This window comes from Durio zibethinus, chromosome 12, assembly GCF_047325235.1.
Source record: "Durio zibethinus cultivar Kanyao isolate XHJ-2024 chromosome 12, ASM4732523v1, whole genome shotgun sequence".
Taxonomy (NCBI): domain Eukaryota; kingdom Viridiplantae; phylum Streptophyta; class Magnoliopsida; order Malvales; family Malvaceae; genus Durio; species Durio zibethinus.
Window position 1 is genome coordinate 3,147,533 of NC_143173.1, and position 14,505 is coordinate 3,162,037.

General features: G+C 33.0%; 1 pseudogene; it reads right to left on the reverse strand.

Annotated features, from left to right (window-relative positions):
• Window positions 1-195: 195 nt before the first annotated feature.
• LOC111297426 (multiple C2 domain and transmembrane region protein 14 pseudogene) lies at window positions 196-3,748 on the reverse strand (annotated as a pseudogene).
• Between the last annotated feature and the right edge of the window lie 10,757 nt (window positions 3,749-14,505).

Consider the following 14,505-nt stretch of genomic DNA (forward strand, 5'->3'; position numbering starts at 1 on the left):
GTTCCATATAAGCGCTCCTACAAGTTGCAATCAACGGTCACCGTGCCCTAGACATTAAAAACCATTGTCCCTAGACATCAACGGACACTTTTTCCATTTCAATGGAATTCCAGGACCAACTTCTTTAAACCAACATGACCTACTAGCTAAATTCACTTAGAAATTGCATCGAAAGCACATCCGCTGATCGGTGGCCTACATAACTTGATCAGAAAGTGACGGTAGTTGCCAGAAGAAGTTGACCGGAACCGCTGGCATGTCATCTCTGAACTTAGGGTGGCGGATATGGTAGAATCCTGACCCTAACACGAACACCTTGAATGGTACCACATAAAATAGCAATGAAGAAAACAGGCAAAACACCACAAAAAATGCCAGCAGTTCCTGGGTCCCTCCAGTTCAACAAGGCCTCCAAACGCGCTCCTTGGGCTGCCACACCGCCTAAGAGCGTTTAAGCCCGGCCCACTAACGCACTTAAACGATGTATTGTATTTGTATATTATCGGATGATCGTGAGGTTGTAAGTCCATCAAATTCTTCATCTAGCTCATCGGGACCCATAGAATCTACGTAGGAGAATCTGGGGTCGACGCTGTGTGGGACCCGTAGTTGGTCAAATCTCAACGCTAGGATCAAGAAGGCGTACATGAATACGGTGGGGAGCACTAGATGTGGACATAGCACCACTGCTACAAGCAACACATGACATGAACCAAAATAGTTGTTGGAGGGTGTGCCCACGTGCCAATACCATCTAACCAACGTGCCAAAGTTCCCACACGTGACAAAAACCCATGACTCTAAACCAATTTGCCTTGCTCCTCCTCATGCTCCACACTTGCGTATCACTATCCAACATGAACTGAACCACTTCTTGTCCCAAAGCTGGCTTGGACCTTGCTAGCCTAGCCGTCCCTATGAACATAGCCGTGTGGCGCAGTACGTCTTGCTGGGCTGGACCCAATGGGCGAGTATAGTGCATTCTTGGTAACATTGGGGTGCCATACGCTTGGATTAGATATAGCCATGATGGGCAAGAAAATCTAACGGCTATCTCAATCTCTCCCATCTTATCGGCCCCACTGGGTAACAACACGGTTAGGGAGTACGAATTTCCGTATACCCTATTTATATCGAGCGTTGATAATCGTATACTTGTTTTAGCAATACATACATCTTTATTGATCTTTCCTGCTTCTTCACGTTTGTACCTTTGATTGTCGAATACACCAATAGTAAGTACCGTACATGGGTCGTATACATCCCATCTGTATTGCTCATTCCAACGTGGATTAAACCGGCCCAGGATTTTACGTGTACGAACCCACTTGGGCCCATAACTGGCCACCACGTAAGCATCCATGGTCCCATACCAACCTCAAGTAGCTAGCTGCTTATGTCACGGACTTAAGAAAGAATATTGAATTTTACATCGAACATAATAGGATGGTCATTAGGGTATAAAAATGTTCACATCATCTCTATCTTGTGAGATGTCTTTTGTAGGATAAAATCGTAAAGTCAGAGGACCAGAGCGGATAATACCTCACAAGGGTGTGAATCGTAACGATCAAGTTGATCTGGGATGTCAGAAGGGTGAATGTCCGAGTTTCAGAGCCGTGCGGATTCGAAGCTTAAGTCTCGACCCTTGACAAGTGGTATCAGAGCCAACCTTAAATCGTTCGATCCACGCTAAGCACCTCGAGGGAGGTATACAGAGTGACCAGCCTCCGTGACGAGGGCGTCACAATATTGGGTGAAAAAAAAAGTCACGGACCTAAGAAAGAATCCTGAATCCCACATCGAACATAATAGGAGGGTCACTGGGATATAAAAAGGTTCACACCACCTCCGTCTTGCGAGGTAAAACCGTGAGGTCAGGAGATCAGAGCGAACAATATCTCACAATAGTGTGAGCTGTGACGGTTAGGCTGATCTAAGAAGCCGTAAGGATGAATGTCCAGGTCCCAAAGTAGCACGAGTTCGAAGTTTAAATCTTGACCCGTAACACTTAACCGAGGCTCGAACATCGCTAGTCACGTGAGCAGCTTAATCAAGCACGTGAAACCCACCTTCCAAACATGCTCTCACATGGATTCAACCTGCGTAAGGCTTATTTTCACCGCCAACTAAATTGAACCATCTTGATTTTAGCCCCATTTTATCATCTGTCCTCTCAATGTTCGGCAAATGAGTTTTAGCCTGACCTACTGACTGCCTGTTACTCGCATCTTCAACCGTGACCACCAAAAAATGGCTCAAATGGCTCAGCCGCCACAAAAACAAAATCCTCATTCCAAGCTGACCCAACTTGAGTCCTAATAGTTTTAAAAAGTTGAGCCCCAAGCTGAGCCTTAACATACAGTTCAGGACTCTGAACCTTAGCTTCAGACACCAAAACAAGCTGCAAATCTTGGGTTTGGATAACCGTTAGTCTCAAATACCAGACAAGTAAACCTTGGCTCGGGTCTCAGGTATTCACCCACCCGAATCCGACTGCCAAGCTTCCTGGAAAGCTTCATCGGCCTAAGTCCTGACCCTAACGGCAACCATCACGTCATTTCCAGGGGACTTTTCGAATTCAAGACTATACCATTGAGCAGCTAAAGGACTATCCAGAGGAACCCTTTTCGGCACTTCTTTCAAATCAAACGACACCGTTCCAACACAATTCTCCACCAAAAAGGAAGTAGCTCCTTCTTTTTCTTCATCTTTTTTCTCTTCTTCAGTCCAAACTGAAACTTCTAAGGAACTTGAATTCAATCCATCTTTATCGAAAGCGAAAGCTTGATCCCAATCTTTATCCATTTGGCTTTTGGTTTTGATACTGTGAGTACCAATAACGAGCTTGGCATGAAGGGGACATGCTGGTTCTTTGTTGGCTAGTTTCGCATTAACAACTCGGACGTATAAAAATGGCATACGGTCCACGAGATCGTTCGCGATTCGGCTATGATCAATGGAGAGCGATCGGAGTTATAGCTCGTTGATGATTTGTTCAGTGCTTTTTGTTCGGAGTTCTATCTCCGCAGCCACTGACTCTACATCATGAACCAGAAACTCCAGCTTCTCATCCCAGACAGGATTCAGATCTCTGAACTTAGTCTTGGTTCTTCTCCTTTGGCCATCGAAATCAACTATAGCATAAGCACTGGCAGTTCCTTGCCCATCTTTTGGCATCAGGTTTTTGGCCTTGCAGATTTCAACTATCAGCTTTCTAGTGCAATTCTCTGCCATTTTTTGTGAAAAAATGAGGTTCTACAGAGAAATCTCAATCTGGGTTTGGAGAGATTGAGCAAATACAACTAGAAAGAGAGTTTTTTAAAGACAGGATTGAAGAGAAAGGGAGAGATGTTGAGTTTTTTCTTGTGGAGGAAATGCGGGGCCAGGTGGGGGGTTTAAAAGGTAAGACTTTGAAAGAGAGTTAAGCGTGGACACGTCAACAATGCCACGCAAGACAAGTCACAGGTGGGAAGATCTTGGAGGGCATGATTGGTTTTGGATAATCGTGAAGACAGTATCAGGTAAGCCCCCAGCTTGTCTGGTGCTGGGAGCCTGAGACTACTGGTAATTTGTAATGAGGCTTGGGTTTGTAGATATTTACCAAAATGCAAATGAAATGTTCATGAATTTTGACTGGGATTTTTTTTTCTTCATTTTTGTATGAATTTGATTGACAGAAGGAATCATGAAAGAGTCATACTAAATGCCTGAAAATAGGGAAAAAAAACCAAAGTTTTGCATGTAAACCTTTCCTTATTTTCCTCCTTTTGCTTTTTGGAATTTTTTTTTTCTGATTTCTTTTTGTCTGAGTTGTAGTACTAATTATCATTCTTGTGGCGCTTGTTCCATAAAAACATTAATAAGAATGAAAATATGTATTTATATTATGTTTGTTTAATGTTAAATAAGTGTAAAATATAAAATTATTATTTTATAATTTATATTTATAAATCAAATATAAAATATATATTTTTTATTAATTTAAAATCGAGTTCGTTCGAATCCTATAAAGAGAGTAACTTTCATAATTTTTTTTTTATTTACAAGATTTAAAATTGATATCTTGCTTAAAAAAAATTGAATTCATTGTCACTTAAACCAACAAATGTTGGTTTTATGTTTTCTTATTTAAAATTAATCAAGTATCATGAACATGAATTTATTGGACTTTCAAATTCATGGCTCAAAGAGTAGAAATTAATGCATAATTATCGTACTTTTTATGAAAAAAAATGAAATCGACAGTACGTAATTGTCATGTTTAATAATCATAGGTTTACATTGTAAAGTCTAGTAGTAATCAGATATGATTAAGAGGGTAATTTTTTTATGCAGAACCCAAGATTTATATATGAAAAGAAGAAGAATAAACAGATCAAGATTCTCATAAATTTCAGTTGATTATGTAAAAAGGCATATGCATTTTTATTTATTATGTAAAAAGGCATATCTACAAGTGGCCATATGCAACTGCTACACTCTGCAGAAATGAACGTTTGCTTTGTTCTTGTGCTTTTCTTTGGAGTTTGTTTACCAGTCTCTTGGGATAATATATATATATATATATATATATATATATTATGAAACCAAATAAATTTAGATATGAAGATTCGTGTATATATATATATAATGTAAAATATTAAAATTTGTATATTATATTATATTTTATGCGAAAATTAAGTATTATAATTCGTATTGATATAAAAATATTTTTTAATTTTATTAAATTTCATATATAATTATTGTTAAAATTTTAAATTATATTATTTTTGTATATATTTTTTGTATTATATTTATATTGTATCATCGTATCATATTTAAATTATAAAATATAAATAAATTTATCAATTGAGTCGATCTCTCATTAATTATTATTTATTATGTATGATGAGACAGTGAGACCTTCCTCATTGTACCAATTTGACATTTAATTAAAAGCAATTGTTATTGCCCATCCTTTTTGAAAATTTTTAAAATACATTAGTTTATCATATATATTGAATTTTTTTTTGGTCTGAGATCGATATTTGATAGTCAGATTCCAATTAATTCAAGATTTAATCGGCTCAAATTTTATATAAGAATAAGTTCTATTAACATTTATTTTTTTTATTCATAAGATTTAAAATCAAAACTTTATTTAAAAAAAATTAAATTTTTTAATCACTCGAATCAATAGACATTAATATATATATATATATATATTAAATTGTATCCTCAACAGATCCTGCAACCAGTTTTGATACACGTGACAGAATTATAATGTCCATCAAACATATATGCCGATCATGGATTGGTATTATGGGAGCGTTTTTACGTAGATTTTGGATAGAGGAATCATAATCCAAAGCTCAACTTCGAGCCACTGGCCGATGGATGCCTTTATCAACGGGCAAGGATCTCATGCCGTCCTTTACACTTGAGATTTGAGACCCCTATAACTCAAAAGCCACCCAAGGAAATGAACTAGGAAGCCATGGCTGGCATTTCTGGCAAAGCAACCAATTTCATGATTCTATGATTCCAGTTGGTCCAAATTTTCCAAAAAGAAGGAAAATACAGCAAGAGCTTTTTCAATGTTTATAAGTTGTTGAATTCTCATTAAAAATTTGCAACTGTTCTCATTCTCTAAGATAATGAGACAAGAGATCATCTATATTTTCAAAGCATATCATTTATAATAATTGTAATATACTTTATCAATTATAATTTAAAATTATTTAAAATTTGTAAACACTATTTTTTTAATTATTTTTTTTTATTATTATTTATTTAATTTTTGTTTCTTTTTCTTTTTTTCGTTTCTGCGTTTGTCTTCTTCTCTTTTCTTCTTCTTTCTTTCCTCATTCATTTTCCCTTCTTCTTCATCTTTATCCGTTCAAATCTAGTGCATTAAATGCACAATCCCTAAAGTCCAAAATCACTGCTGCTAGCTGCCAACGGCCGACCGACAAGCCGCCAATCACGAACGACAGATGTGATTTTTCAGTTGAAAAATGAGATTCGAATCTCAAAAGATCTGGGATTTGAATCCCAACAAGCTCTATAAATAGAGCTTGTTATTTGCAAACCAGGATAGGAGGCAGAACGAAAGAAGAAAAACGACAAAAAAAGAAGAAGATTCTGTCGAAAAAAAATCTGTAGAAACACAAAAAAAAAGAAAGCAAAATCACAGTCCCCAAGCAGGGGAACCCAACGCCAGAAAAGCCACCTACAAAAAAAATAAAGAAATCAGTAGTTTCTGTCCAAAAAAAACAAAAAAAAGAAAGGAGACCGAAACTTTAAGCCCCGATCTACGTCGATCGGGGCTGTTTCTGGTGAAAAGAAAATTGGATCCTGGAAGATCGCGTCGAAGAGAACCACCAGAAGAATTTTGACATTTTCTGGTGACCGAAAACCACTGGCAGCGACTGCCGGCGGCGAGCCAGACGGCAATCGGCACAGTAGTCCGACAACCGGCCGACGAGCTCACCCCAGAGCTCTCTTCCCCTTTTTTTTTTGAAAAATCGAAAGAATGAGCAAAAAAAAAATTTTCAGTTATTTATAAAAATCATTAAAAGCAAAACGACGTCATTTTGAGCATAGGGTCAAAATAACGCCGTTTCGGCCAAGGAGGATCCGCGCGACTACCCGTGACCCGACCCGAGATCTGCGCACCCGACCCGACGACCCACTTCCTTAATAAGCCTCTGACCGGTCTGACTGGACCGGAACCGAACCTCCCAGATCGAACCGAATCGGTACTGAACCACCCAGACAGAGTCGAACCGTTGGACGAACCACTTAATCGAACAGCACGTTGACCAGACCGTTGACCGGTCCGGTTCAGGTAAAATTTTTTTTTGAATTTTTTTTACTTTTTATATATTATTTTATTAATATTTATGCATATTAAAATATTTATATTTGTTAGATTAAATGATGAAATTGTGGTTAAATTTTTTTATATAATTATGTTAATTTTTAGAATAAACTTTAAAAAAATAATATAAAAATAAATTTAATAATAGTCCTAAAGTAATAAAAAATGAAAAAAAAAATTTTATCCGACGATAAGATTCAAAGGTATTCCAAGTAGTGATGCCTACGAAATCTCTAGATGAGAAGATTTTTTTAAAATACTACCAGTGTATTAGAGTATTTATAAAAAAATTTTCAATACAGTAAAGATTTTTTTTTAAATAATAAATAAAAATTAGTTAATAAATTAAAAATATATGTAATAAAATAGGAAGGAATGAAATTTAATCCAATGATGAGATTCTAAAAGTATTTCGAATAGAGATGCTTTAAGAAATCTCTAGGTGAGAAGATTTTTTTTAAAAATATTACCAGCGTATTGAAATATTTATAGAAAATCTTCAATATAATTAAATTCTTTTTTTTCTTCAAAATTTTAATTAAAATTAAAAAAATTAATAAAACAATTAATAAAATTTTTGAAAAAAAATAAAATATGTGCATCAACATGTTATTATTTGCATTGCATACATGACTCAAATTTTTTACGAAAAATAAATTTGGACCTCCAAATATGAGATTCTAAAAGTATTCCCAGTATAGATGCTTTAAAAAATCTCTAGGTGAGAAAGAGTTTCTCTAATGTTACCAACATACTGAAACATTTTAAAAATTATTTCAATAAAAAAGTTTTAATTTATTTTTCTCGAGAATAATTTTTTTTTAATAATAAATAAAAATCAAAAAAATTATTTTTCGAACGCCGAAAATTAGACTATTTTTTATCAAAATCAAAAGATAATATGTTGTTAATTGGTACCGTTTTTTAACGGGCGTTGTGGGGGTGCTAATCGTTTCTTACATGTAACCGACTCCCGAACCCAGACAGTTGCGCTGACTCTAAAATTATCTTTTTAATAAATTTTAATTAATTTTAAAATTTCATTAAAAAATATGTTTTAATAGGTAGTCAATCGCACATAACCAAAAAAGGTTGGTGACGACTCCGTAATTTTTATTTCATTTCTAAATTCGTCGGATGGACACAAAACCGTTACGACAAAATTTATGAAAAGTTTATATAAAATTCATACTTAAAAGTGATTAATCAATTTTAATATTATAATTAAAAAGAATTATAGGTGATATGCTCACTCTTTTGTAATCAATTCTTTGTAAAATAACCTTTTGCTATTGAATAAAACGATAAAATCATTCATCCAAAAAAAATATTATAATTACTATGAAGCAATTGGAATTGGAGATGTGATACCTCCTTAATTAATTATTTGTTTGATTTATTTTATTAATTTTTATATGAAAATGTAATTCTAATTATTGATTTTATTTTTTTATTTGTAATTCCATAAAAAAATTTTGAAAATTGATATCTTCTAGGCGAAAATTTAAATAAATAGCTTGTGTTATTTTAATATGACAATTCAGATGAAATGGGAGAGATGAAAATTCTTTTAATATGATAATTGAGATTCATAACAACACAATGTATTATTTTAATAATTTTTAAGAATAAATTGAAGAGTTGACTTCAAAATTTTTTTACCTTCAAATTTATTTCATCATAAAAAATTATATAAAAATGGAAAATAAATTTTTGAAGGGCAAATGTGAAGGAACTTATTAATAAATTAGGCTCATTCTCATTTTTAGATTGCTAAAAAATTAAATAAATTAGGAATATTAATGAATAGGATATGAGTAGATATAATATTTTTCATCTTTATTATCAAAATTTTATATTATATTTATCTTTGTATTTATACTTAACGGATATTTTAAATCTATTTTTATCTTAGTCTAATTGATATTTAATAAGTACGAATAATTCTCATACCTGTCATTTTTTTAAAAAATAAAAATTAAAATGTACATTTTAATTTTTTTTAAAAATTTTTATCTTACAGATTTATATAATTTTTTTTATAAATATATAAATATATTTTAAATAAAAATATATTAGCTTTAAGTAATTTAAAATAATAATTTATATTATTTAATAAAAATATATTTATTAAATATATAAAAATTATATATGTAGAATATGAATATAAATATAAAATGGATGTTATATTATCCATTTTCATTATTGTATTCAATAAAAATTTAAAATCCTTTACCTGTATTCACATAATATAATATTCATTCTCATTTTTATTTAAATAAAAAATAAAATTTTTCATTAAATATAAATAGAATTGATATCCTTAAAATAAATAAATAAAATAAATAAATAAATAAATAAAAACTCCTTTATATCCCGCGCGCAAATCCGGCATTTCCGTTTTCAATAGAACCCAACGACCTCCACGTCACTTAATTCTTCTTTACTCACTGAGTCACTCAATAAAAAACAGGTGTTCCCAATTTACCGGTCCAAAATTCGAAAAAATGTATAAACTTCCCCACTAAACCCTATCTTCTCTCTCTTAAGTCTTAACCGTTCCCTAACTCACTCTCCCACTCATTCAACCACCGATTTTCTTTTTAATTTTTCTTCCAATAGTTATTATAAATCTCTTTTAACCTAAAACCTTCTTCATTATCCATTGTTAACTTCATTTCACGTTGAATTTTGAAAAAGTCGACAATTCATAGTTTTTCTGTTTGGTTGATGAGAAAAGGAGGAAAGGAAACAGTTTGCGCTTTTTTTTTTTTAATTTTATAATTTTAGGAGAATGGTTTGCTGTAATAATTGTTCCAGAAACGTTACTGGAGAGCGCGTCTATGATGGACCTTTGTAAGTGACTTTTCTTGCTCTTAAACAATTAAAAAAAATTTTTTTTGATAAACTTTCAGTTTCTGATTCATTATTTATTTATTGATTTAATTTTTTAGGTGTTGTACATTTTGCGGGAAGGTGTTGGAAGAATACAATTTTGCGTCGGAACCGCAATTTGTTAAAGATTCAGCTGGCCAGGTAATATTTCTTTCTTTATATATAATTTTTAATTTTGAAAACTGTGGAATCGTTATGAGTAAATATCTAAGATTTTTCCAGGTTTCAAAATTCATTAAAAGTTTCAATTTTTCATGCTAAAATTTAGTGGAATAGTTGTGATTTAAGTTTAAGCTAGTTGAACATTCTACTCATAGTTTCCTAAATATGAACATGGCTGGCTGAATTTGCTATTAAAAACAAAAAGAAATTGGCATGTTAGTCTCATTGTTGGATGTGTTTCAATGGACTACATGTGAAGTGTGTTGAATCAAGGAGATTAAATTTTGTTTCCCTTTGTTTAGTTTGTTATTCTTTGCTTTCATGTTTTGGCTCACATTTTTATTGATTTCTGTTGCTAATTTCGCTTTGTTTTCAGAGCAAACTGTCTGGAAATTTTGTAAAGTCTGTTCAAGATATTTCAGATTCACGTAGGAGGATAATGGATAAAGGTATGTTTTGTTAAGTTGAATCTATGCTATTCAAGAAACTATATGTTTTCTACTTTTGATAAAAGGATTGTTGATACATTTCCTCAATCTTTTATTTTCTATTTCTGGATGCTCTAATTTCAAAACTTGTTGACATCTATTATTGTGCTCCCATTGGCTCAAGTTTTACTTTTATATGTGTAATTGCGTTTTTATTGTCATGATCGTAATGTGTTGTAATTTGTTAGCATTAAAGTGCTTATTGCAACTTGACTTATAAATGTCTTGATCCTGGTTTTAATTTCATTTAATGATGCAGCTTTTGATGATATGAGACGTATGAAGGATGCATTAAGTATTGATGATTATAGCGTTGACATAGTTGAAACTGCTAGACGCTTTTATGAAGTATGTTTTCTTCTGCCTAAGTTTCATCTTTGCTTGTTATTTTGTTTTTTATTTTCCTTATTTTTTTAAAAAAATTATTTTAATCTGTGTTGTGAAGATTGCCCTTGAACGGAATTTCACCAGGGGGCGCAGATCAGAGCTAGTACAGGCTTCATGTCTTTATCTTGCATGTCGGTGAGGAATTTCTGCTTTTCTAAACTTGTAATGTGGTTACATGAAAATACTGTTGTTGCTAGCTTACATGCCTGACGCCTGAACTTGAACACAGTTCTTTGTCCAAACTTAAGACATGATGATTCAGCTGTTTGTGTCTGTTTTATAACACACACATGTAGGTGTGTACTGGTGTGCATGCCTATGCACTAGCAAAAATCAGATTTTACATTTGTAAATTTCTTATTATCTCGTATTGGCATTTTACATTATTTCCTTATTTTTGCAAAGGCCTCAATTTTATTGTCTGAAATTTGTTACTTGATGCATATTTTTACCAAAATGTAGGGTTATGCAGATGGTAGTAATTTTTGACCACTTCAAATCCATCTTTCTCATTTGTAAAATACCAAGTGTGGTTCTTTGCCTCCTATCTTTTTAATTATGTGAAGCATTTGCTCTTTGTTCCTTTCGAACCTTTCTTTTTGAATTTTTTCTGGTCTTGGCTTTCCTTTTCTTTTCCTTCTGCAAAACACAGTAAGCATTGATTCTTTTCTTCATCTTCTCATATGATATGCATATGATATTTTCTTTGGGATGCATTTATGCCTTAAGATTATTATGTCCTTATATAGGCTTTTTGGTCTTGAAATTTGGGTGAATATCAGGCTAAGGAAAAGGAAGGTAATATCGTAAAGATTTTTTGTAGGCTGGGATTGCTTAAAGAGGGAACAAGGGTAAGAGTCTTGTATTGTAGGGTTTGATATCAGTCAGGGAAATGTGTTTGTGTCTGGGGTTTAAATGCAGAAAGAATTTTGCAGGTTTGGATGCGAAAGTGTAGATAGGATCTCTTTCAGCTAGTGCTTTACTATTTAAAAAACATAAAACGTTCATTCTGTGCTTGTGAAGGCTGCATGAAATTAGCACTAGACTTTCTTGAAAGTTAGATCACTGCACTGCAGAGCTATTAACAATAATTCATTCTACGGATGCAAGGGTCAGAAAGAGTGATGAGTAGAGGAAAGAGCTATCATGAGCAAGTTGATTCATTGATATTTTAAAATAAGACCTGTAAAGTGTTATACAATGGAATGTACGTTTTTTGTGCAAGAAAAGAAAGGACTGTTTTTATTTCATCATTTTCATGCTGGTTAAATTTGGCATCTATATACTTATGCCATGCTTGAATTGTTTTCCTTCCTTTTGTTTTCTCTTTTTATTTGTTCTTTGAACTGTTGAATCATTTCCCTCCTTAATCATATAATTTTTGGATTTTCAGGCAAAAGAGAAAGCCTTTCCTTCTTATTGATTTCTCAAGTTATTTAAGTATAAATGTGTAAGGAAATTTCCTCCCATTTTTACCCTTTATAAAAAAATTTGATTTGCTCAATAATGCTTTATCTCTCTGTTTTTGTGTAAGAAGTACCTGTTTGTTTTAATTGATGTTCCGTTGTTTCTTCTGCAGTTATGAGCTAGGTTCTGTATATTTGCAGCTTTGCTATGTGCTGTACCTTGCTGAGACAAAAGATCTTCAGAAACTAATTGATCCTTCAATTTTCATTCATAAATTTACAAATGGTAAGTTGCTTAATAATTCCCATACTGTGAGATGCTTTGGATGATTGTATGCTCCTGATTTTTGTGATCTACGCTCCACACAGGCATAATGACCAATATACTTTTGCAGTTTTGATTCCAGAAGGGAATGATGAAGTTGTTAAAACTGCACGGGACATTTTAGCTAGCATGAAACGGGACTGGATGCAGGTGTGGTTTTCTTTTGAAGTACTTTGTTTTGATTCTGTGTACTATGCTTGGTAATTTTCAGATTTAAAATCTTACTGACGTTAACAGACATTTATAGACAGGGAGAAAGCCTAGTGGATTATGCGGTGCAGCACTTTACATTTCTGCACTTTCACATGGTCTGAAGTGTTCTAAGTCAGACATTGTAAGTTGTAGTTCCTATTTTTTATTATTTACTTTTTTCACTAACCATATGGTGTTGTTCATTTTGGCTGAAAATCTTTAAGATTTTAGTTTTTTTTTTTATTATTATAATTTATATAATAACTGGTTAAGAAACAACTTACTTATGCAGGACAAACTTTGCAATTTAAAGTTTGTGTAGGAATTGCAAGATATTTTAACTTCCAAACATGTCATCATTGTTCCAAATGAGACACATGTTAAAAGAAGGTCCTAACTAGTAATTCAGTGGTTTTAGATTAGGGTGCATGTCTTGACCTAAGCTAGATTCTGCACAGGTTCAGACTGCCTCGATTACCCTGTCTAGGGCCCCTCTGCAACCTTCCGTTGTATTAATATGCACATGTCAAAGATGTTAACTTATTTTGCCTTAAAGGAAACATCATGGTACTAAAAGTAGAGGCATAAAACAACTGAATTGTAATTTGACAAAAAGTGAAAAAACAAAAGTGAAAGAAATTCCCATCAAGCCTTAAGCCAAAATAATTCTGGATATATTATCCAAAAAATTAATGCTGGATATAACACTAGTTACATCTGCTAGATAATGATTTTTTATTCTTCAAATTTAGTTGATTTTATTATATCCTTACACGTTAACCCTCTTTGTTTGATTTATGGAGTTTTCTTTAGAAAACGTAAGTTTTTGTTAATGTCTGTGAGCAGCCTTTGTTACTATTTTATTAGATTTTCAAGTTCTAATTTCTTCCTTAATTAGATTCATGTTTGATTGTTAATTTTCCTTTTCTTATTATACTCTCTTGCTCTCTCTGAAATTGTTTGGTTAACTGAGGACTCTGTTTATCAGATAAGGGTTGTGCACATTTGTGAAGCAACACTGACAAAGCGGTTGGTCGAATTTGAGAATACAGACTCTGGAAGCTTAACAGTATGTATGTTTTTACATGCACATGACATTATACAACTGCATTGTGCTAGGAAACTGGTAACAGAATAAGGTTATATAAAGTAACTCTGAAGAACCATATTCTGACCTAACTGATGCTTAAAATAATTCAGGTTTTTTCTTTTGTGATGTTGATATGACTTCCTAGCTGCATATGGTCCTAAGTAAATCTTGTTGGGCTAATCTAATCTATATAGCCAGCAACATTTTGTGGGAAAAAGCATTGCTGTTGCTGTTGTAATTGTAGCTTGTTTCAATGCTGTTATTATTTTCTTATGGTAGAATTTGATCAGTAATCTTTACTGTTATTACTGTTGTTATTTGTGTCCCCTGTAGGAAAATTATAATGCTGATTTTTATCATTCCCATGAGTGTTACATTGAATTTATTGTATTCTGTGTTTTGATTTTTTATTCTCCAATGCATTTTGGTTCTAAATTTTGACTGCATTTTTGGAAATTCCTTAATTTTATTTTAAACTTGTGACTAGATTGAGGAATTTACAGAAAACGAGAAGGAGCTTTGAACTAGTTTATTAAATAAAAAACGGCCAAATACTGGGTCAAAAGAGGCTGGCTTACATGAAGTGCTATGCAAGCATATGGAGAAAAAACCTTTTGCCTATGGACTTTGTGAAGAATGTTATGAAGAGGTGAGCTCCCATGTTCTTTCCTAGGTTTTCCCATGTTCTTTCTCCC